The sequence below is a fragment of the Photinus pyralis genome, unplaced genomic scaffold, assembly GCF_008802855.1.
Source record: "Photinus pyralis isolate 1611_PpyrPB1 unplaced genomic scaffold, Ppyr1.3 Ppyr1.4_LG5, whole genome shotgun sequence".
Taxonomy (NCBI): domain Eukaryota; kingdom Metazoa; phylum Arthropoda; class Insecta; order Coleoptera; family Lampyridae; genus Photinus; species Photinus pyralis.
Window position 1 is genome coordinate 27,804,997 of NW_022170596.1, and position 23,543 is coordinate 27,828,539.

Genomic DNA, 23,543 nt, shown 5'->3' on the forward strand with positions numbered 1-23,543 from the left:
ACGCGAATAATTATAAAACATTTCGCAATATAACAAAAAGAGACAAAACGAATGAGCCGCATTAACCTTTCCGTGTTCACAACGTTTTTGTTTGCGATTTTTTTTTTGACAATCAGTCTTTCCGTCCTAAATGTTTTTCACGTGTGCGACGATTTACGTTCCAGTCGACTTCGTGAGATTTTAACGTCCCCAGAGGTCTCCTCTATGGGTCCCGGTTGTGCGTGCCTAAATAATGGCTTCTTTTTTCGACTTTTCATCTGGCGACATTTAAACGTTAATTTAAGTTGTTTATTTTTTTTTCTGCGGGTATTAGCGATGCATCCATCACCCTTCGAGAAAGGGATGAGAAATATACGTCGAAAGTGAAGTGGGGGCCTTTTTCATCACATATTGTGATGTAATGCGGAAATTTTCTTTGAAAACTAATCGACAACCAAATGATAGATTATTTTCTCTTTTATTCTAAAATACACGTTTCGAGATGTTATATCATTACTACTGGTATTATCGCTGCGTTTTCGGTAATTTCAATCAATCATACTGACAGTTATTAAAGCGTAGCTTTCTTTCGTTAACAAACGGATGGATTAGGTTTTGCTAACAGAATTATCCATTTAGTTTCGAGATAAGCAACGTAAAAGAATAGGGAATTGTCCTCCGAATTGACACTGAGTCATATTCAAAAGTTGTGCATGTTTTTTTTTTAAATAATCTGGGGGTGTTTCGTTCGAAAGCTACCTACCCTTAAAAAGTGCACAAAATATTTATTTTTTAATTTTCTTCACGAGATCCGTAAGACGCATCAAGGCACACCTTTGGATGGGACGTGTAATGGTAGCTATTGGTGTAGAATAAATTTTTTTGGACTAGATTTTCTTTCTATAACGCGTTGTTTTCCTAATAGATTTAGGAAATTCTAGGTTCCAGTGAGTTGTAGATAATAAAGGGTAACCTTATGTCAGTCGGCATTTGTTGCAAAAATAGTTTTCTTAAAGATATCAATTCCTGGACAAATTTGAAGTCGTTTGTATTGCATGTATTTTTACCATTTTAGTTTCCCATTTAAAAGTGTTCAAGATCACATCCTACGAATTAATTCCTTTCGTTGAGACTTTTCATTAGAGTACCATGAAGGATAAAACTAGTTCCATTCCCCCCCCCCTTCCCCCTCCACCCCGTACTTGGATAAGAGGACATAAAGAAGGGCAGTAGTTGGTAGAAACGGTTCCTTTCGTTGAGACCTTTAATTAGAATACAATGAAATAAAATTAGTTTTTAACCCCCCCCCCCTCAGGCCCCGCCCTGATCTCGAAAAAGAGTCGCACGGGAAAGTTATAGTTTATACAAACCAATCGCAAACAATAGCACATTCTTTTAATTCTTAAAAAATTCGCTAACTAGAATGGTTGGGTACTTTTTTGGAAGAAGGAAGAGGACGTCGAAAAGAAAGAAAAGAAGATCCGGAGTTTTTTGGTGGACAAAAGAGGTAGAGGAACAGGGGAAGAGCGAAGAAGGAGGATAAAGAAAAATTTGACTTGACGCCGACTAAATACTTTGACAAATTGACAATAAAATTTGGCTAATTAAATTTTTGGAATCTTTCTAACTAATGATTAAAAAAACAAAATGGACTTTTGATTATTGTACTGAATCTAAATTGTAACTTTACAATAGGGCATAAGGAACGTGAAAATTTGATTGTGTGTCCATGACAGAACTTAAACTTTAAAACTTCTAGAACACTCTCGAATAAACCCATCACATTTCCCGGAAAAAACGCGTCGCATCCACCTTCATTCCTTATTGCCTTGATGGCGACCTGATGGCACCCCGACGTCGCTATAGTAGCTTAAGTACCTCCTATATGTCGGGGGCATTTAAAGTGCGAATGCATACTTCCAGTGGCGGCGTGAGATCTAGTTTATTAGGTACAATAGTAAAATATTTCATGGATATTAGTAAATGGTCTCAAGTAGCGCGCATATCTCAATTAATATTATGAGTCTTAAACTTTAAAAATATCTCGGGTGCCTCAAACGTTCGATATTCTTTTGTTTGAAGTTTCAAAAGTGTCAAGTGAGTCCCAAGTGCTCGGATAATACAGGAAATACAAGTGTTTCAAATATCTTTGAAGTGTCGAAGGTGCCTTGTGTCGTATATAAAGTATCTTACATCTGAGGTAATCTAAATCTTTAGTGTATTACGAGGGTCGTCTGGTAAGTCTCTGATACGGAGTCAAGATGTATTTTATTTTTTAACTTAGGCTTTTTAATAAGGCTAATGGGTGAGGCTTTTTAATAAGGCTAATGGGTGAGGTTGTTGGGTTGCCTTCCTTCCGGGTTTATGCGTAAACTTTATCCGTGGCCTACTATCTTTAGTGTATTACGAGGGTCGTCTGGTAAGTCTCTGATACAGAGTCAAGATGTATTTTATTTTTTAACTTAGGCTTTTTAATAAGGCTAATGGGTGAGTTTTTTTTTTTTGGCCTTCCGGGTTTATGCGTAAACTTTATCCCTGGCCTACTCAGGTCAGTACAAAAAAAACTAAACCGTTTTGGTAGACATTTCTATTATTTGAAAATTCCTACCAGAAGTTCTACTATTAGAAATTACACATTACAACGCTGAGCGAATGGGAAATCGTCATGGTACGTTTCAATTTGCCACAAAAGTCGAATCGAGTTTCACAAAATAATTACACGTGTCATACACACCGAAATTTGAGCGTCAAAATTAATTGCGTCATTCCGCAAAAAAATACCTTGCCGAAATGTAGGTATGTATTTGAAAGGAGAAATGGAACAATAATTCCTTTTGAAGGCGAATTTCCAAGCTCGATATTTTCTCCTTTGCTCAAAATCAAGATACATCTTTCGTTGATGGATTACATTAACCTTCCATCTACTTCCGCCCGTTTCCTTTCTTTCAATCTAATTGAGCGATTGCATAACACAAGTCCAAATACACATTTCGACGGATCGATGACGCGAAAGCCGTCTTGCGAGAAGAAGCGGATGAAAGATATTTTTCCTGTTTACTAAACATTAAGTTTGAAGAACGACCTTAAAATTTCTTTTCCATTTTTAGATAAAATAAATAAAAAACGTTATAATACAATGTGTGTTGTATGCGCGCCTAGCCTCAGGGGAGGAAGAAGCAATTGATGTGTTAAAGAAAAATTACAATTTAGATGACGTTCGCTTGAAAAATACTGACCTTAAGACATAAATCAGATGGTTATTTAAACGAGTATTCTTTTTGCGAAAAAGTTTGAAATATGTGGTGAAAAGTAATTGAGTTTCGGTATTTATTATAGCAATCCTGTAAACTCTGATTATTTATTTTGGTAAGAAATACTTAATTGCGGTGATTTATGGGCGTTTGTTGTAAAATTGCTAGTTAGTTTGGCTTTTAGCTTTCATAACGTCTAATATTTTATTTTTTCAAATTTTCCGCAGAATCTGCATAATCTCGCACGTTTACCAGAATTAATTGCGATTAATCGCATCTCATCATTTCATTACATGTGTCCTACATTGCCATAAATGTAAATTCGCTTGCGCTTCCTCATTCCTCTAGTGCTGCGGTTCTCAAAATGTCACTCTCACCGATCAATTATGCGCACCCGTTCGCCCTTTCAGTTAATGACCAAGGATCGTCATCAAGGGCCAGCTGAAGTAGGGCAGGGATACACCCCCACCACTTTTTTGCACGGTCGTGGTCTTGGATCTTTGGACCAATGTGGATTCTGAACCAAGATGGTGGTCTGCAACTATGAAGTGACCTTGTTTTGTAGTGCAAGATCGTATCCTGAGATTTGTAACTAAGAAGAGGGCTTATTTGTGGCACAAGGTCGTTTAAAACAAGAACAAGGTTATTGCAATGGGGTTAATTCAATTGTTAGACATATGAGTAGAACCGGGTCACGTGGCCCTTCCACTTTTTTATTGGAGGTTTAATTTTCAATCAGGATCAATTAAATTGATTCGCCGAATGAGTCTTTTCATGGATATTTCTCGGAATTTGGACTTAGATTTGATTAATTAATTAAAAATTCGTACGATTTTGAGCTTTGAAATTGATATAATGCGCGGTTTGATTGGTCTAATTAATTTAATTCGCGATATAATAAAGAAAAATAATTACGCATTTCTGATTACATTTTAAGTTCTCTGCAAAAGACTTTTACTTTTGAGGGCACAAAGGGCTACTTTCCTCACTTTTTTAACACAGAAGTCAACCAAGATTACCAGGAAGAAGTAGCCAAAAGGGGCGGTCTTTGATTTTCGCCGAGAAATATTGCACCCAAGATGTTAATATCCTGCGCAAGGCCTGTTTGGGGTTCTGGAGTAGATTTTGGGGGAGAGTAAAGATTTTTCCGAGAGTCCCGTGATATCTACGACTTGCAAAATGCGGGAAATACACGAGAAGCCTAAAGACAGCTACACCGTCTACCAATTTTACGGGTGTTATTATCATGGTTGTGAAAAGTGCTCGTGGAGATGTGGGACTTCCGCACATATTTACACACGCACACATTGTTCGGAGGAAGGAGCAACGTTGTAAAATTGTATTGCAAAGGCTCCGATAATGAGTCCATACGATACTATGTTTTCTATACCGTTACGTGAATAAGTACGGCAAAGTATCCGGTAGGTCATCCCTGCGTACTATTTGCAGCCGAATGTACGTTAAGATCGCTTCTACACGTGAAAAGTTATAGGTGAACAATCGTATTATAATGAAAAAACCACAAAAACTGCTATAATTTCTGCTAGAAGAGTACGATTTTCAATTGTCTGGGCGAAAAACCAAAATTTTGGGAGATCTTTAATATGTTTCCAACATCATATAATTTAGAGTATATCGACCAAAAAGGGGAGTGACAGTAAGTTCAAACTTTGTGGATGAAAATTCAGCTGCCTGAAATCAAACACCTGTTTGTTTCAGATAACTGAATTTGTCATTTAATTTAGTGTTATAAGAAGCTGCTTGAATTCCAATCCGCTTTCATTAAATAGTGGATTAAAATTGACCTTCGACTAAATCTACAACTATTAAGTGTTTGAGCACAATTCAATTAGAACTGTCGATGGGGTAATTAGTTCATTTCGAGAACGATTTTTTGCAAATAATTAATTTATTTTGCGTCCTTTTGCAGAAAATCCAATTATGTAAATGAGCCCTCTTTTATTACGTACCTACATCCGCTCGGGGGTGTTTTACCGTACTCTATGAGGTTGTAATTGTTTTTAACGTTACTATAATTTTATTAACGTTGCCTTCGGCGTAGATTTTTTGTTGTTGGTCGTCTGCGTGCGTGAAAAAGTTTCAAATTCAATTTTAATTCGTTTCGCATTTTGTTTCGAGGTTAAGCATTAAAAAATGAATCCGGCTTACGTTCAAATTGCGAAATTGGACGGCAAATCGAGAAAAAATATTTGGAAAATAATTCCGGAACGGTGGCGTCTAAAAGCGAGAGTTTCGCGTTTCAAAGTGGGCAAAATTGGAAATCCCCTAAATCTTCTCTTATTTTTGACTTTTACGTTCTTCGTCAAAGGTGAAACTGGGGGTAATAATAATGTGCATAAATTAGAAAAGTAGGGGGAGAACTTCCATACGCTAATGGCTTTTGTTCGTGGGATAAGAGTTTATCTCCTGCTTGAGATGAAACCTAATTACTAAAGCTTTGCTGCCATTAACTTTTGTTAATTTCATAAAATTAAATTCTGTTTACTTGTCTCTATATTATTCACTTCGTTCACTACTTGATTTAATGCCCTCTTCTTTTCTAAACTCGGAATTGAGGACACGTTCCTGTTAACACAGAAAAAATGGAATATTTCTTCTAAACCTTAAAACGTGAATTTTTTTAGCAGTAGCATACCGCCACTTGCACTTTTTATTATTATAAGAGTCAGAGGGCGCCACTTCAATTATGATAAATCTGTAATAAATTGATTTGCTATCGGTAATAACATTTAGGAACCAGCAAAACGGAAACCCTCATTTACTTTTAACTAACTACAGACTTAATCTTAAATCTTAATCTAAATTTCACAGCTGGCCAAAGATTGCTGCATCGCTATGCCGTAGAGAATCATAAAGTCAAAATATTAGATTCAGTTACGCAACCATAAACGCGCTATCTATAATATTCATTATAGTATCTCTGCTATGCCTTTATTTATTTATTAAATCTCATCGACTGACCGCTGGGGGTGCAATTTTGATATGATTGCAATAACCAAATTAAAGAAAAAATTGTTTAAGATCAAATGCAATATTTAAACGCTGGCTCGACCACAAATCACGATTGGGTTCGATTTTCCGCTACGTGTATTTTGAATATTTTATTATATTTCCCCCCTTTTTTTTATGATTTCCAGACAAAATAGATTGTAAGTAAGGGTTCGTGTTTTGATCGCCATACGAATTAGGTCTCTTTCGTTCTTTAAATTGTTCGCTTTACCAAAAACGGACGAAGCCGTATACAACTACAAGCAGAAGGAGAATATCGGAAAGTGTATTGCCAATTACATAAAAATGAGGGTTATCTCCGTTCTGGAGAGATAGGGGTCGTGGGCGGCGATTTTCAAATAATATCCCAGAGATAACACGTCCTATGAGAAACCGGCAATAAAATAAACCTTCCTTTATTGGCTCTACAAATTGTCTAAGAATGAGTTTTTCATAGAGCCGTTGATGGTGGCCGCGAAAATTGGCGACGTCTCCGTTATTTAACACTTGGGAGTATTGGTGCGGTGCGCGCATTAAATGCCATTTACCTCTGGGGAACAGCGGATGTTTACCCCGTTCGGCTTTTGCTATTTCAAGCGGAAAACTAGGGAGTACTTTTTAGCTAATGGATGTGACGTCGGCCAACAGGAATTCCCCGAGCTTCTTACGTTTTAAGTGTAGCATTTCCGGTTAACTAGTTTACTTCCGAAAGATCGCGTGCGTTTCTTTTTTCTTACCTACGTCGAAATGATTCCGCCCTTAAAATATTTACATGGGACATAATCTTGTAAAACCTTAAAATTTAAGATAATGGCGTAGGTTTGAAACGGACAGGTCACTAAGTCGCTGTCGGTTGTTATTTCTAAGACCGGCAATTTCTCCATCCCCCTAATGGAGTCAACACTTTACATCTATCCACTTTACCTTCCAGTTGATGCATTTTCTTTTACGCTCCCTACTTTTTTCGCGTACACATTTGGACGCGTAATAAATTTAATTTGAGCCGTGTGCGTACGATATGTGCGTGTGCTTCCCACCTAATAGAGTCCTTTGAATTAGAAGGAGTCGAATAAATCTTGTCAGTGTAACGACACGGACGTGATCTTAAAACCCGTGATCAATGCGTATGCGGGTTAAGGGATGTCTTTTGGCAATTCATACTGCGATTAAGCTGTCGATATCAGACACACAGATGACACGACCTTTCGATATCTTGGGGCCTGTACAATGGGCTTTTGAGGATAAATCGTTTTTAATTCATCTCCCCACACGGAATCGATTAATATTTCCACTGTTTTCATACACAATTCTCTCTTTATGGCCGTGCAATTTTAGGTGAAGGAGATACTTGCAAAAGTAGATTTAAAGCAAAATTTGACTCAAATTGTTCAGGAACCTGGCCATGGACCCACTAAGATCCGAAAACTGGACCGAAACCGGTATTTTTTCCAGGATCGAAAACCGAACCGAAACGTTATTCCTTCAGAAATAGAAACTTATTATCGGTTGTTTTCTTCGGTTATTTACGGTTCTTAACAGCTTATTGGAAAACACGTCCTGAAAATGGATAAACTATTACTCTATGGTTGCCACCGGTAGATTATACATTTTTAATAAGGTGTCGAAATTAAAGGCAGTACGAGTGGGGGTGGCGGTAATTTAGCCACTACCGTAAATGTAAATAATAAAAGGAGAAGCAAAGTTTTAGAAAATAAAAATAAACAATACTCCATACATACTTTTTTTACATAAGTTTTTGTATATTTTTTTGTTTTTTATTAATAAATTAAGTTTAAATCCATATTTGCCTCTCTCTCATGTATTCCCCTTGTCGTTGTAAATTAGTTACAATGACGATACGTCACATTTTGGTATTTATGCCTTTTTGCTTCTTTTTCACACCTATTAATTAACAACATTAATCAACTAGAAGCGAAAAGAACCGTTATGGACCGAAAAAAATGCGCAAAACAAACCGTTATTTTTTTTTTAACCGAAACCGGAACGGAACCGTTCTAACTATTTTCGATTAAATATAAACAGAACCGGAATCGGCATTTCATTTTGGTCCGGACCCCCGAATTTGTCAAGTGTCAGACCGTGTCAGGTGATCAGAAAAAGTAATCGAATCCTTGTACAGGTATTGGTATGGAATACCCCCCACCAAACAAACAGGTCAAAAATTCCATCTTTATTGTAGATGGAAAGGTATGAAATAGCACCAGCAAAAAAGAGATCGCTAATTGTGTCTCTATTCCCATAGCACTCTCATGGTGGTATTTGAGAAAAGTAATAGCGTGTTCGCCCCCCCCCCTTCCCCCTCCAACACTCAAGTGCCGCGTCTCCTACAAAAGTCTCTCACACACATCACAATCTTCCTCTCTTGGAAGGTATTCCACACTCTCAGGATCTTGATTATCGTATGACCGCAGATACCAAACATCTTAGGATAAGAATGCAACACCGGGGGGTCTAAGGGGAGTATAGAATACCCACCAGCAAAAGGAGAACTCGATAATTCTATCTCTATTACCCCTAGCGACCCTAGCACTCCCTACTAGTCCTTGAGAAAGATTCAGCGAGTGTTCTTCTTTTGGCTGGGGGGTATTCCATACCCCCCGGTACCGGTACCACGTGCAGTAGTGCATACACTAACCATCCTAAGACAAGAATGCAACACCGGGAAGTCTAAGGGGGAGTATAGAATACCCACCAGCAAAGGAGAACTCGATAATTCTATGTCTATTACCCCTAGCGACCCTAGCACTCCCTACTAGCCTTTGAGAAAGATTCAACGAGTGTTAGTTCTTCTTTTGGCTGGGGGGTATTCCATACCCCCCAGAGGCCCCAGACCCCCCCGTACCGGTACCACGTACAGTAGTGCATACACTAACCATCCTAAGACAAGAATGCAACACCGGGGAGTCTAAGGGGAGTATAGAATCCCCACCAGCAAAAGAGAGCTTGATAATTCTACCTCTATTACCCCTAGCGACCCTAGCATTCCCTACTAGCCTTTGAGAAAGATTCAGTGAATGTTCTTTTTTTGGCTGGGGGGTATTCCATACCCCCCAGACCCCCCGGTACCGGTACCATGTGCAATAGTGCATACACTAAACATCCTAAGACAAGAATGCAACACCGGGGAGTCTAAGGGGAGTATGGAATCCCCACCATCAAAAGAGAGCTTGATAATTCTACCTCTATTACCCCTAGCGACCCTAGCACTCCCTACTAGTCCTTGAGAAAGATTCAGCGAGTGTTCTTCTTTTGGCTGGGGGGTATTCCATACCCCCCGGTACCAGTTCCACGTGCAGTAGTGCATACACTAACCATCCTAAGACAAGAATGCAACACCGGGAAGTCTAAGGGGGAGTATAGAATACCCACCAGCAAAGGAGAACTCGATAATTCTATGTCTATTACCCCTAGCGACCCTAGCACTCCCTACTAGCCTTTGAGAAAGATTCAACGAGTGTTAGTTCTTCTTTTGGCTGGGGGGTATTCCATACCCCCCAGAGGCCCCAGACCCCCCCGTACCGGTACCACGTACAGTAGTGCATACACTAACCATCCTAAGACAAGAATGCAACACCGGGGAGTCTAAGGGGAGTATAGAATCCCCACCAGCAAAAGAGAGCTTGATAATTCTACCTCTATTACCCCTAGCGACCCTAGCATTCCCTACTAGCCTTTGAGAAAGATTCAGTGAATGTTCTTTTTTTGGCTGGGGGGTATTCCATACCCCCCAGACCCCCCGGTACCGGTACCATGTGCAATAGTGCATACACTAAACATCCTAAGACAAGAATGCAACACCGGGGAGTCTAAGGGGAGTATGGAATACCCACCAGCAAAAGAGAACTCGATAATTCTATGTCTATTACCCCTAGCGACCCTAGCATTCCCTACTAGCCTTTGAGAAAGATTCAGTGAATGTTCTTTTTTTGGCTGGGGGGTATTCCATACCCCCCAGACCCCCCGGTACCGGTACCATGTGCAATAGTGCATACACTAAACATCCTAAGACAAGAATGCAACACCGGGGAGTCTAAGGGGAGTATGGAATCCCCACCATCAAAAGAGAGCTTGATAATTCTACCTCTATTACCCCTAGCGACCCTAGCACTCCCTACTAGTCCTTGAGAAAGATTCAGCGAGTGTTCTTCTTTTGGCTGGGGGGTATTCCATACCCCCCGGTACCAGTTCCACGTGCAGTAGTGCATACACTAACCATCCTAAGACAAGAATGACCCCCCGGTACCGGTACCACGTGCAGTGGTGCATACACTAAACATCCTAAGACAAGAATGCAACACCGGGAAGTCTAAGGGGGAGTATAGAATACCCACCAGCAAAGGAGAACTCGATAATTCTATGTCTATTACCCCTAGCGACCCTAGCACTCCCTACTAGTCCTTGAGAAAGATTCAGCGAGTGTTCTTTTTTTGGCTGGGGGGTATTCCATACCCCTCAGACCCCCCGGTACCGGTACCACGTGCAGTGGTGCATACACTAAACATCCTAAGACAAGAATGCAACACCGGGAAGTCTAAGGGGGAGTATAGAATACCCACCAGCAAAGGAGAACTCGATAATTCTATGTCTATTACCCCTAGCGACCCTAGCACTCCCTACTAGTCCTTGAGAAAGATTCAGCGAGTGTTCTTTTTTTGGCTGGGGGGTATTCCATACCCCCCAGACCCCCCCGGTACCGGTACCACGTGCAGTGGTGCATACACTGAACATCCTAAGCCAAGAATGCAACACCGGGGAGTCTAAGGGGAGTATGGAATCCCCACCAGCAAAAGAGAGCTTGATAATTCTATCTCTATTACCCCTAGCGACCCTAGCACTCCCTACTAGCCTTTGAGAAAGATTCAGTGAGTGTTGTTTTTTTGACCCCCCAGACCCCCCGGTACTGCGATCTCCTACAAAGGCTCTCAGCCATCAAGTCTCTCATGATAGTTTTTGGGAAAGGACAGTTGAATCTTCCTTTTATTCCACTCCATAAGATCGTGGTTTTACTAAAACGTTGTAGGAACAGGATGCGGCATCGGAGATCTGGGGGTATGGAGACCCCCCCCCCCCTCCAGCAAAAGAGAGATCAACCATTCTTCCTGTATTATTTCTCGCACTCCCGTTGAAATTTTTGAAAAATGTTAATGGAGATTTCGGATTTTGGGAGGGGTGGGGGGGGGTATTCCATATCCCCCAGACCGTCATGTACTATGCTTTTCCATAGAAGAGCCCAAATGAAATAAACATTTTTGGGTAAGGATTCGGTACCGCACGGTCTGGGGAATTAAGAATCCCCCTCCTCCCCAACAAAATAGAACTTGATAATTTTCATTCTTATGTGGATCCTTTACCGGCAAGTCTCTGCCCTTTGCGGCTGAAAGGCTCGCAAAAGGTTCTGCATTTAGGACTAGGAAAGAATTTCAAAAACTCTAATAGTGAAAGCTCTTGAATTGTCTTGACCTTTAAAGTTTAAAGCATCCTGAAGATATATATTTTAAAGATTTCAAAAGTCATTCAGGGCTCTAGCCGACCCTTCAAATGTCTTGGAGACTCTTGAAGGTCTTTGAAAAGCTATGGAACCTCTTAAAGATTATTTAAAGCTAAGGAACCTTTATAGAACAATAGCAGCCTTAGAGGTTTTCTTAGAAACAGTTGGTAACCCTTAAAAGCGTAAAAGTTCATAAAGCAAACGAACTGGCAAAGAATTTTGTGGCAAAAGCACATATAGCAGATGTTAAATTGACATTTTAATAGGTTGAAATAGGTTAAGTCGTTCTTTAACAGTAAGGGCAGATAAAGTGAAACAGGTGATCGTGCATTCTAATGACATCTGTCATTTTTCTTTTAAATGGGACGCAGAGCACGAAATAAAATGAAGTTCAAAACATAATGCAAACTTGGAAACGACCGCAACAGCAGAACCTAAGCTTGCTATTTTTGACGTTTAAATTAAATTCACTATTTTCAGTGGCTTTAAAATGATTTAGTAAGTGTAAACAATAATCGACATGAAACTTTTTTCGTTCACGGGATCGATACCGAATCATCCCCAAATGCTAATTGCAGATTTTTTCCTTGTGCCATGTTCAAACATTATAGTCACGCGGGTACGAATTCGAATACAACAGAACCATTCAAGCACATTGTTTTTTGTTCTACCTTCGATATTAAAAATTGATGCTCGTATACGAGTACTGTCAATGCCTTTTGTTATGGACATAGACCATTGTTACCATCTCAATTTGCACGGCTGACAGATAAACCTAAATACGCCGAATAAGCACGTACTTTATTCCAATAAAGTCTTCGTATACTACATTTTAGTTTACGTCAACATTATCCGAGCGTTTATTATTAATACCTCAACCCCTTGTCAATCTACAAATAAAGTGTGTACGTCGTTGGATTATAACGTTTGTGGCTTGCAATTAAAATAATTCTCCCATCATCTGTCCGCGCCTATGTCATAATTCTTTATTACCTTAATTACATGAAAGGTATTAGTCGGGTTAACTACGATACGTAAAAATAAACATTTAAGTGGCGATAAACTGTGACCGAGGCAGTTTTAAAATTGGCACACCGTATAAGTTAGTTGTATCAAAGTAACACGCCAAATGCACGATATCGGGCGTGTCCCTCACTTTAATTGTTAAATTTACATTACAAACTGCATAAAGTCGAAATTTAAGCTTGTAATATCTCCGGCTGCATCCCAACGGGGACAGCTTATACGAATGGAAACGTGACGTGAAAATAAATAAGTTGTAGATTTAATGCGAAAAAATGCGGTTATCGAGGATCTAAAACGGTACCCGTATTTCTATAGTGATAAGAAATATTTCTATTATAATTCAAGTGGATTATCGACGATCTGGCCGGGCGTGGAGAGACGGCGGTGACCTCTCTCTTTAAACGACATTTTTAAATTGCTAAACACCACTCGATATGAAGTTTTATTCGATACTTGCCGCAAAAAACTACGAGAACTCGCTGAACTTGGGAAAACAGACCGTATTTTTATAACATAATAAAAAATATGTAAATTTAAATGGAATACGGCGCGGCGGCGCGTTATTTAACTTAAATTGATGTTCTTGCCTTACTATTTCTATGACGCTATCCGTTCGTACAACTGTTAATAAGGGGTGGTAATTAGTCTTTGCACTTGCACAATCATTCTGTGGCATCAAACATCTCGTATGTCATTCTCAATTGACCCCTCTCGCTTTCGACGAAACAATAACTGGCACAGACCTTGCCTTTTCATTGGACCAAGCCGACCTTATGTCAAAACTGGTTAGAAATCGGGTCTCCCGTAAACGATCTAGACTGTTCGAAACACGCGGTAAAGGGTAGGCGTCATTGAGCTGGACGAAATAATCTCCATTACCCGTCCTTTTTTTGACCATGACAATCGGGCTACTCCAAAGACAAGGACTTATAGTACCGTTGGATCGAATGAAGTCAATACCAGTTGCGGATATTTTGATGTAACTAATCTGTATGGTATCAAACCTTAGGACGTAACAAGTGTATAGGAAGCAACTGTTGAATGCGATACCCTAAAGGTTTAAAAAGTAAAAAAGGGAAGGAATCGTTTAGCGATCAATCTGAAAAGATTAAAGAGTAAAAGGGAGGCTTTACAATTGCTTAAAATGATGGAGATAAAATACGGATATTGTTTTGAATGTTCCACAATAAAAGTGGTCGCAATACTGCATTAGCCACAAATTTATTTGGAATCTTGTAGCTTTAAAGTGTAGCAGATGCTGTTAAGAGCTAAACCACTGGCATCTATATAGACTATAAATAAAATTGAAAGAAAAAAGCTGGAAACCCCGATAAAGGAATGTGGCAATTGCGAATCTCAAAAACGGGGCGTGAGGCACCTGCTGCTGTTTCATTAGATCGCGAACGGGGGAGATAGATTTTTAAGCAGAATGCATCAGTATGCAGTACTTTATCAGTTAAAAGCTCACACGCGTGCGTCTAACACGATTTACTAAACGGGCATGATTTATAATGGAGGTTTTTAGGTAATTTTGTTGTTATAGCTAATCGGTTTTTGTTGAGAGCTTTTACGTGAAGGGTTTATGGCGTAATGCATATTATATTATCGGAAGGGAAAACGAAAATGTCGGTAGCTCGCCCGAAAATTGCCGGCGTCGAGGATCGATCCGTACCCTTCAATCATTTGTGACAGTTTCAATTGGAATAAAAAATAACTTGCAGCGTACCTAGACCTAGCCGTCGTCACTTGCCGCAATTTGACAGACAGGGCTTTAGTTCTGGTACGTCAATAACTAGGTACGGACCTTCGGAATCTTTCCGTTAGGGGTTGGGAGAAAGTAAAATCCCCTCGGCGACCCGTTCCTTGCATTATTCACACATGCTCTTGCGTTGTCGTTCGCTAGATTGCTCAAAGCAGTTAGTAAGTCGATATCTAGGCCTACTTGAGTGTGTACACTCGAGTTTCGTACACGGCGGCGACGAAGACGTTTGCTTTGTGTACGACAACTACGGCGCTTCGAAATTAATTCAACCTTTGCCGCTGTTCTCGGGAACATTATGCAAAATTACTAAGAAACTGTACAAATTTGAACAAACCTTATTCCTCGCACATTAAATTCCGTTAACTAATCCATTTAAAATGAAAACAAAACCCATTATTCCTTTGCTTGGTTGCCGGTTTATGAAATAATTAGTTACGCAAACTACGCCCGCCCTTAACTCCTCGAGCAACCTGCCAAAAACCGGGATCGCCTCGGAATTAAAATAAATGAAATGTAAATAAGGAGGAAAAAAGTATCAAAATGTCCGTCGGGAGTTGAAATCTATTTTCATTTCGACGATTGATGTTGAACTGTATCAATGTACGTAAAGCTAACAAAGTTCCTTTCAATTTATTCGAAATATTTAAATATATACGAGAAGGGAAAAGCTAACGGCAAGAGCGCAACGGGTTAAATTTGGATAAAATAGTAGTAATAACGTAAATTTTGCGGTTTCTCCTACAAGGTATTACGTAATTTACAGAAAAGCTAATCAGAGTCTGGCTGTCTTATTGTGGGCTAATCATTACGTATGTGTTTACCTCGCCATAACTTTCAACTGTATTCTAATTGCCTTTCCAAATTGCCCTTATTTGCGTTTGGGATTAGTTCCTCAGCTACAATTTCTGATTCTAATGTAATCAGCTTGATTCTAGTGTGCTCCATACGTACTGTAAACAGCTATATTACACTTTGTTTTGAATAATCTTCGCGTACTTAACGCGTTCGTTCGCGACAATTGTTTAAATCCGCAAGCTGCGGCGTGCTCTTATATTGTCTAAATTGTCGCGGTAATATAAGAAAAGAAACTTGTTACAAATCTCGAGAAAATCATGGCCTATCCGTATAGATTACTTATTACGATACATCATCAATAAAATTTGCAAATCTTCCTCACTAATTAAATTAATTAACAAAATCAATTTAGCGTACCACCACTAATTCAATTTTTGTTGTAATTCATCTTAATAAATTTGCTTTTTGGGCCTGCAACGTGTCCACCTACAGTATAATCTCAATTTTTTATTGTGGTCGAACGTCTAAACTTTCTCGTTTTGGGTTTTTTTACCCTCAACAGACGAGGGATGACAGAGCATAAATTGTGAAGTACCATGGCTTTGAGGATAATAACGAAAAATGTTGCATAAATGAAAACCAATATGTTTTTAGAGAGATTTCTACCAAAGTTCCGAGAACTGCTTCTAAGACAGTTACGTCAACATTGTTAGCTCCCTGGGACCCTTCAATTCCTTGCCTTCTTCCTGCTCCTAGGCTTCCTGGATATCTACAGCTACACCTCGACTCCGACATTTCCTTGACTTTTTCACTTTCTCGAATCTCTAAACACCATCGCCTTCTTCACTTTCATATACTTCATCAGCCCCTTTCGATTCCGGACTTGATTCTTCATCCTCTTCTACTTCTTTCGTCGGTAATACTACGCCAATTTGAAAAGACCAGAGGCCTAATACGGGCTTCACAATCGCTTGACATCTTCCTTTGTTCGGGTCTCTGGACTTTCCTCGTTTTCCTATACACAATAGATTCCCAACCGCCCCCTAGTCGTTTAATCATGCTCATAGTTACTTTTAATTGGTTTTTCGGTACACGGACTCACACTGGTAACATACGAGTACTTCTTATATTCCTTTAAAACTAATATCCCCCCCTGTTGCTTTATTACTCAAATTTTGAAGGCGACCGCCATCTTGAATTTTTTTAAATGACAACATTGGTTAGTTAAATTTCTTTTTCATTCCGAAATATGCGTGACAATGCTTCTTCAGTGTACATCAGATAATAAATTTAATTTTTTTCATTTTTCAAAAAAGGAGTTAATCACTAGAAAGAAAAAACAAGATGCCACCCAATGTTGTGTCGCATGATCCATGTTGTCATTTAACAAAATTCAAGATGGCGGCCGCCCTCAAAATTGGGCAGTGACGACATTTCTTTTTCATTCCGAAACAGGCATAACAATGTCTCAATGAAGCACTCCAAACTCGAAATCAATACCTCAAGCCGTTTCAGCACGAGAGCCTTGTCCCATTACTTTCTAGCCACCCTGTATAGACGTGCAAATGCTATGCTTATTCAAAATGATGCGATTTAATTAAAGTACATAATTACTCATTTGAATAATACTAAATCAATAAATATTTCAGTAAAATTAACATTTTCCGATCCAGCAACGTTCCGCAGTTTTCCTCGACTGATTAATTCTACCAAACGTAAATTTTTTGCGTACAATGCTGCCCTAAATAGGTAGTTCGAAAATCCACAACTTAAATGACCCTTTACCCTATCGCCCCTAGCTTCTTCTGCGGATACCTTAGCTTCCTCGGCTCTCGAAACTTATTAGACTATCTGGAAGTTTTTCATTTTCTTCAGTTTCTTCACCATCCTTCCTTTACCGTTGATTTTTGCAATGTTTTTTTTAAATTTAGTAAACGTTACGCCATCTGTGTATTTCTCGTGCAAGTTCGCTGTAGTTTTTTTTCCTTAGTTCTTTATTCTACCGCTAGAGGTCATGATGATTCATTATTTGTTCCCTATCCTTCTTAACCCTTGTTTGCGCACTCCCTGTACTTAAACACAGATTCGATCGTGACGTAAGAAAAAAGAACACGAATTTCTCCATTTTTTTTTATATGTCAACCATATGCGTATATTTTTATGTTGCCATACAGAAAATTGATTGCTGTTTTTATATCGTAAAAAACATAGGAATTGTATTTGAAAAACAAAAGTTGCATCGATTTCTGGTTAAACCGGACGTAATACCGCAAGTTTGAATACGCGATCAGATAGATCGTAATGTCACATATAAAATTATATTTGACAAATTTTTCGCTAAATAAAAGAGATATTGAGGTGACCCTCGTATCTTCAACGCACGTCATGTTCTACAGACGCATATTAAAGTGTTCAAATCGGTGTATGTTAACAGTGGCGTACCTACCTCGTTTGTTTGAACTGTGTCCATGCGATTAATCAATACGATCGAAGGGAACTTGGATGCGATGGTGGATCCATCACAGGGGTTGCTGAGAAAATCCTCACGAGTGTAGATACAGGTTCGCGTTCCGTTATGCAGTAGGTCCGCCACTGGCACTGCGAACAATCGGAGAAAGGGAGATTAGTAGACTAACCTGAACATATTCCTTCAAATGATATGCAAGTCTTAAGGTGCGTTTTCACGCTCATGCAATTTGCGCAAATTGACTAGTGCATGCGAATTTGTGCAAATACACTGAACTCATGCATCCATTTTCACGGTTCAAGTTTGGTGCACAAATTTGTGTACAGTACAGTTCAAATTGTCATTGTAAACGATGGACTACGAAGAGGAATTAATAGCATTCGCTGGTGTTTGTTTAATTAAAAAGTTAAAAGTGCCAAAAGACAAAAAAAAGAAGATCGCAGAAGACAAGGAAAGGATTTATAAAGCTCATTAAACTTTACCATGAACTCTTTTTCTTTCTTTGACATTATTATCACAAACAAAACACACAATAACGTACAACACAGTCTATTAAAGCCACGTGTACGTCGGAACAAAAAATTCTGTTTACTATTATCACAGATTTACTGTGCTATTATTCACTCGTCGAATTGGTGTGTCGTTTACACGTTCATGCATTTGCACCAACCACTTGCAAAATATCTGACCATCCAGATTTTACTCATGCCAAATTTTCTGGCTTGCGCAAGTAAACAATTTTCGTTTTCATGCACCAATTTACTTGCACAAATTGGCATGTACAAGTTAGTTTGCGCAAATTGCATGAGCGTGAAAACGCACCATTATTCGTATAAGGATTTGATTACTGTAAACATTTACTGTTTATCTGATCAGTGTAGCATTTAGATTAATAAAGTGATTAATAAAAAAAAAACCTATCATTATTCAATCGCTTACCTTCCTGATTTTAGAGCCGATCTTTCATGTTTTAGTTAAATTTATCCGATAGATAGAAATCAACTGTCGGAGAAGTTTAACTGAGACAAGAAAAACCGACCTTTGGTCTAATAAATGAGTTAAGACCATCTTCAAAGTTACACATATGGTAAGCAAGAATTGACTGCCATCGTTCTTTTTTCTTTTATATGAAGTAAAGTGACTCATGGCACACAAAAATTACTCAAGAATCTGTTATCAGAATTTTCATAGCATCCTAGATGTAGAAGCTACTACTTTCTTATTGCTTATGGTCGCCCAATAAGGTAGAGGCATTTTACATTATGTCATGGAAAAGATTTGTTCTAGACGCATATTAACGAAAAGTTTAAATTGATTTATTTAAAAGACAGTGGCGTGCCTACCTCGCGTATTTGAGCTGAGCCCAGATCGATAACATCGAAGGGAATTTGGAACGGATGATCGATCCATCATCTGAAGCTGTCGAGAATATCCTCACGAGCGTAGATATAGGTGCACGTCTCCTTTTGCAGTAGGTCCGCCACTGGAACTGCGAACAATTGGAGAAAATAAGATTAATAGACTAACCTGAACATGTCCCTTCAAAGAGACACTTAAGTCTTATTCGTGCATTAATTTAATTTAATTTAATTAAAATTTGGATGAGAAAAACAACCGAATAAGCTGTCATGTCTCAAATCACTTACCTTCTTGATCTCAGAGCCGGTTTTACATGTTTCAGTTAAACTGATCCAATAGAACTCTTTTTTTACATGAGAATCATCAACTGTTGGAAAAGTTCAACTGAAACGTGAAAAACCAGCCTTTGGTCTAATAAATGAGTTATGGCCATCTTCAAAGCATCTAGGGTACGCAAGAATTGGCTGCAATAGTTTCTTTCCCTTTTATGTACCAAAAGTTACTCCAAGAATAATTGCGATCAATTCACATCACCAAGATGCTTAGAGTATGGACACAATTCATTTAGTACCACATTCGAAGAAGTGTTTAAACGATGATCTTCATTCAGTCACTGTACACTATTCACTTTCCCCCACTGTTACATATACATAATACAAATGCAATAGAGCATGCACAAAAAAAAGAAAAATCCTACCTTTATAAGGCTGTCCTTCTCGGATCTGAAACAAAAAATACAATTACGTTAAAAAAGTACGCAAGCGATCGCTTAGATAATATTTATTAAAAATTGGCCAAAATATTTAGTTAAAAAAAAGCCGATCACGCATTCGCCATTTGGGTTCTCTGAATGTGACCCTTTTGAAGGTTAAAACTTACCCTTAGCCTTATTAATTCGGTCTCTCCTAGGGTGCTCCACTAATCACGAGGGGGACGAAACACGTGCTGCTCGTTTACGTTCACGGGCCACAGGTACACTGAAAACAAGTATTTTCAAATAAAAAGTGTTTTGAATTCAGTTAAATTAAAATATTCTTAGAACTACCCAATCCAGTATTTCTTTTAGAATAAGTCCCATACTTCCCAAAATGTGTGCAAATAGGAATTATGAAAAAAGTCCCGGCAAAGTCAAAATTTTAATTATTTAATTTAGTACAAATTCACTCACCTGCTCTGTAGGAACCTTAGATTCGATCCGATTCATTGCAGGATGCAGGTGTTGAAACAGTCCTCATGACTTGGTGCTGGCTGAGCATCCGCTGTGAACAATCAACGAGATTAGCAGACCAACCACGCTTCTTAGAACTAACTGTGTACAGCGTGTTTGATTATTACAGTACAAATCATCTTTCGTCTCTCTCTAATTATAATGTAAACTTATCTTTCATCTCACAAACGTCAATAATTTGTACTTACTAATAAACGGACAGGTAGATAATGACTTAATTACTCACCTTCAGTCATTCAGAGGATCTTCAATGTAATAAGTGAGATGTAAAGGATAGCAGATTGGAAACGGGAAAATTGACTCCAATAATTTTTCATAATCCGATTCGCAAAGCAAATCCGTTTACAGCATGAAACCGGCATGGCTATGAATTCATAGTCATACTTGAATATTGATGCCCCGAAAAAGATTGTTGTGAAAAGTATTGCGATCAAATTTACGTCACCAAAATGCCAGATCACAACTCACTTACAATTACACAATCTGAAGATCAACTGTCGTTGATATGCACTATTCACTCCCCCCGTCCCCCACTGCTAGACCCACATAATAGAAAAGCAATTAGATCATGCGGAAAAGGAAAAATCCTACCTTGATAAGGCTGCCCTTCTAGAATCTGGAACAAAGAAACAAATTTATATTTAAAAAAAAAACAAGTTGGTAAATTGTATTTATTTCCTGGGGTTTCCGTATGTTTATACTTTTTAAAATCGGCAGTATGTGTTTAAAATTTAGAACATCGTGTTTTAATTGCTCTTGCTCTCTTCCTGATACGTTACCAAATATGAGGTAAGTTTGTGATTTACTACTAGGTGTTAGACCGTAACACAACTATGGATTTTTTGCAAAGGCATATTAAAGGTATTACGTTAATACAACTGAGGACAAATACGGAAAATTTATTGTAGATATTGTAGAGTGCTGTTAGAGAAATCAATGCGTTTTTTTTTCTGGAGGGTATCAGTAGATGAGATTATTTTTTTACTTATTATGCTCTAATGAAAAAGCAAGAATTTACCCTTAGCCTTATTATTTCGATCTTGCCAGGAGAGCCCCATTGGAGTTCGTAGAGACGAAACACTGCGCAGTCACACTTCTTCTTCGTCGATCATTCCCGCGCTCATCCATATCCAGGCCACGATCTGTAAAAAATGATATTGTCAAAAAGGGTTGACCACAAGCGTTTTATGGACACGTTTAATTATTTCCCTTGCATAATTCTTCATGCAGGGGATGCTTTTAAGAGTGAATTTACTTAAATCAGAAATAAGAGAGATAGATACTGTTTGAATGTAGCGCAATTCCAATACGTAAGCTATGAAACCAGAGATGTTCTATGAGCTGAAGTCACGGACAGGGACTAGAGATTGGGCGTCCTATATTGACTTAACCATCTTCGCTACACAAGAATGTCACAACATATAAAACAGAAGAAAAGTCCAAGTAAAGTTTTAATTAGGGTTTATTATACTACCACCCCAATTTTCTGTATTACAATAAATGACATGCAACACGATATTTAATGACGTTATTAAACTGTTATACGAATAGAATGTTTACGACCAGTGGCCTTTCGTAGCAAGTGCTTTCGTGTAGTGCGAGCCATTCAAATGCACTACCTAAACGATTTTTAACGATATACAAAAGATATCCGTTTCGAATACACGGGATCTGGGGCGGAAAATTTCTGCGAAACTTTGTATATCTTTCTCTTGAAAAGTTTCGCTAAGAATTTTTATACCTTTCACGCTTCATCGCCACCTTACTTGATCCCTTAAGTTAATTGAGTATTAAAAGTTCCGAGTGGCGGTCAGTGAATCGTACGATTGCGAATGGGAACATTGTCACTTCGTGCAATATTTCGCAAATTGTCATGTGTATCGCAGTGGAGATTTAAAACAACTTGTTTGGAACATGATTCTTGCAAATCGACGGACTGGAATTTAAAAAAAGGGTTGTTTTAGGGTTCCACCATCTGTAAGAAAATTAAGAACGCTCTGGCGGTTTGAGAGACAGAGCATAGTTTATTTAATTTGTTTATAATTAATAGGTGAAAGGTCACGGGAAACTACCACCGAATCTTTCCCCAGGAAGCGCAGTTTCAACACCTTTACAATGGAAATGGCGTATTTTAAAAAACCAGAAACCCAGGTGGGTAGGGCCAATGGTCCAGAACCCCACACTGCTGTGCACGCGGCAGTCCGCCTTGCGAATTCTGGGGAGGGCAAACAAACGTTATACGAGTAGGAGCATGAATCCGATTTTGTCACCACCTGTAATTCCGGCTGATAAGGCCTCAAATCAAGATGGCGGTCAAAATGGCGACTACAATTCACTTTAACATTTTTTACTTGTTGAAAACAAAAATATTATCAAGATTTTTTGGTAGCACATACGTTTTTCCACTTATTATAGTACTTTATCAAAAATGTTGAATCCAAAAAAATTTAAGATGGCGGCTGAAATAGTTTCTATTGTTTTGAAAAGCACCTTTACCAAAGATAGCCGCTTTTAAACAGCTCTAGAAGCTGACGTGGGGTGCAAGTTATTGAAAACCTAAATTTAACCGAAGACAAGATGGTACTGCGAAACAAAATGGTGGAAACAAAAAACAACATTGAAAATGTCATAAATTCCATAACTGTTTGAGGTTCTTTGTATTCAAATGATGTTGGAAAGGGTTCTGGTTTTGAATACAGTGTGGCAGAGGTGGGGGTTTTATCAAGTAGGTAATTTAAGGGATGTACACATAGTTTCGATTTTATTTGTCCATAATTTACAAACTTAAATGTTTTTCCATAAAAACATCCGACAGTCATTCTAATACAAAGCCGCGTCGTTACACCTATCTCCGGGACAATTCAGACAATCACGTTGGTTTGGAATGGCGCTACATCCTCCAGTTACAGCGCAACCCCTTACAGTACGTCTGTCAGAGGTATTAACGTACATAATACAGTCGGTATCGCAATTCGTGGTCGATGAGGTGGCGGACTGGAGTTCTTTGCAGTAGGGATTCGTACTGTTGCAATAGTAGCATGCTCTTCTCTCTGTTTATCGTTATCAATTATGCCATGTCGGATTCAAACAAATTGAGCAAACTTACCGGCGACGACGTGGCACACAAGAACGGTAGCTAACAGAATTTTGAAATACAT

At 38.7% G+C, this 23,543-nt stretch overlaps 1 protein-coding gene across 1 annotated transcript in view; it reads right to left on the minus strand.

The window, feature by feature from the left end:
* The window catches only part of LOC116170878 (transmembrane protein 164), a 106,684-nt gene extending 87,377 nt beyond the window's left edge, over nucleotides 1–19,307 (minus strand). Inside the window, exons 1-2 of the mRNA XM_031487424.1 lie at nucleotides 19,142–19,307; nucleotides 17,778–17,929 (exon numbers count right to left, since the gene is read on the minus strand). The gene's annotated coding sequence lies outside the window, so the exon portion shown is untranslated. The remainder of the gene's footprint in view (nucleotides 1–17,777; nucleotides 17,930–19,141) is intronic.
* Between the last annotated feature and the right edge of the window lie 4,236 nt (nucleotides 19,308–23,543).